Source organism: Octopus sinensis, unplaced genomic scaffold (assembly GCF_006345805.1).
Source record: "Octopus sinensis unplaced genomic scaffold, ASM634580v1 Contig17600, whole genome shotgun sequence".
Lineage (NCBI taxonomy): Eukaryota > Metazoa > Mollusca > Cephalopoda > Octopoda > Octopodidae > Octopus > Octopus sinensis.
Genome location: NW_021835165.1, coordinates 37,501 through 40,000, shown reverse-complemented (window position 1 = coordinate 40,000; position 2,500 = coordinate 37,501). Strand labels below are relative to the sequence as shown.

General features: G+C 40.8%; 1 long non-coding RNA gene across 1 annotated transcript in view; it reads left to right on the top strand.

Moving 5' to 3' along the window:
- The first annotated feature begins 2,318 nt into the window (after positions 1-2,318).
- Positions 2,319-2,500, top strand: part of LOC118761808 — a 15,371-nt gene continuing 15,189 nt past the window's right edge. The window contains exon 1 of the long non-coding RNA XR_004997652.1: positions 2,319-2,500. This exon is cut by the window's right edge and continues 210 nt beyond it. This is a non-coding gene — a long non-coding RNA (uncharacterized LOC118761808).

The window sequence follows — 2,500 nt, the reverse complement described above, 5'->3', positions numbered from 1 at the left end:
CGTTACATTCTGAGTTCATATTCCGCCGAGGTCGACTTTGCCTTTCATCCTTTCGGGGTCGGTAAATTAAGTACCAATTATGCGCTGGGGTCGATGTAATCGACTTAATCCCTTTGTCTGTCCTTGTTTGTCCCCTCTGTGTTTAGCCCCTTGTGGGCAATAAAGAAATAAGATGCTTCCGACCATAAGCCCAATTGTGACAGTCTTCATGGAGTCTAAGTTGTAGTTGGCACAGTCTAAGATATTCTGAGCGATTTCCATGCAAAGTTGCCTCTGCTGCTCCTCCAGTACGTTGGGGACGAATTTCCCAGACACTCTCGCATGCGCAAACGCTCCAGTAAAATGGAATGCAATGATTCTGCGCTTATTCCCACTTCAAAGAAGAATTTCCTGGATTATTACACGACAGTCTACCATGACTATTCGCCGAACCTTCTCAATCGACTCCTCGTTTCGGCTTGTGGATGGCCTGCTTGAGCGCGCCTCTCTCGCCACTGAAGTGCGGCCATGTTCGAAGCAGTTGTACCATTTCTTGATCAGAGTTTTGCTCATGACATCATCGTCAAAGGCTTGCTGAATCTTCAGGACGGTTTGAGCTTGAGTGTCAACAAACTTTTAACAAAACTTGGTGCAATATCTCTATTCCATGCGTTCAGTGAAAACGAAAATCCGACGAACGCGCACTACACGTCTATACACTAAACGTAACAGCCGAGAACTGACGCAGCCTTCCGGCGCAAAAACGTTCACATATACGCAGGAAGGGTGGTGTCATCTCCCAACCAAAGAATTACACCCACACAGCATTAGTTTTGACGAGGAAATATTTTCAGAATACTTTCTGAATGCACCTCGTACATTTCTCATTGTGTTGTTTAAATATCAAAATCAATACAGGTGGTACTTGTACTCAGAACACAGTTTGTATTTATATTAACAGACGCTCCACCGATTCTGTTATTCACCACTAATATTGCCGAAAAATGTTGGGCAAAGATATATCCGATTTTATCGACCCTAGAGTTTGACGGACGATATTTTTTAAACGTACTTTGGATGAATGAAAAGAGGGTGGAAATCAACTTCAGCTGAGTTTGACGATTATATCTAAATGCTGCAAAGCCATTTTGACGTGTTATTCGCGTACCCGTTGCGGGAGGAGTTTCTTTGATACGAGTACCGACTTGTGAGCCAGAGACTAGGTCTTATTAGTTGCTGTTATAAGTAAAACTACATGGAGATATTGATTAGGCCGGAGTCCTGGACCAAATATTTGCATCATGCTAGACACTTCTGGGGGTACACAAAGGCCACGTAATGTTAAATCGCGCAACAGATTAAGCCAACCTCCCCCGAAACGGTTTCAGTCAATTTAATACGGTATCAGCATAGATTACGTCAAGTAAATTTCATTCAAATGGCTTTACTCTTTTTTACTCTTTTTTACTTGTTTCAGTCATTTGACTGCGGCCATGCTAGAGCACCGCCTTTAGTCGAGCAAATGGACCCCGGGACTTATTCTTTGTAAGCCCAGTACTTATTCTATCGGTCTCTATTGCCGAACCGCTAAGTGACGGGGACGTAAACACACCAGCATCGGTTGTCAAGCAATGCTAGGGGGACAAACACAGACACACAAACATATACACACACACATATATATATACATATATACGACAGGCTTCTTTCAGTTTCCGTCTACCAAATCCACTCACAAGGCATTGGTCAGCCCGGGGCTATAGCAGAAGACACTTGTGCAAGATGCCACGCAGTGGGACTGAACCCGGAACCATGTGGCTGGTTAGCAAGCTACTTACCACGCAGCCACTCCGGCTTTATTGACTTTTATTGTGAAGCAGTAAGATCAAATCTGGAAACACGCGATTAGCAATTTTCTTATCTACAAGACCATACATACTTTCGTCCACCTCAAAGCTGGTGCCTCCAGATTTGATTTTTAACATAGTTTTTTTTCTTCTTTTTTTTTGCATTGAATACCAAATTTGTTATCTCCCTTCAGTTTTCTCGACGGGAGGAATATCACGATTGAAATGACGTCATAAAAGAATTTTCATTTAAAATTTTACGTAATGTCGAAACTTTAGCACTCCTTCATTAAATTATTGTGTTAAGTATAAAATTAAAATCTATAATACAATAATTATTATTGCTATTGCTGTTCTTGTTTCATATATAGATATAGATACGTTCATTAATATTTGAGCCATCGGGTAACTGGTGTATGTCAACTCTGGTTTCATGAATGCAACTTCACTAGTTTAATGAATGCTCCCAAAAAGCTCCCCTTTGCAGAATTAATTAAGTATCCCGTGTTAGCTCATTAAAGACTTCCACTTTCTCTTGAAAGGAGTCATATCGTTGGATAGATAAAGAAACATTTTGAGAGAACTAATTATATGCAAGATAAAAGCTTTCGATAAATTTACATAACTTAGTATTTCACTGACGGCTACTTCATCAAACCACGAAATATGGAAAA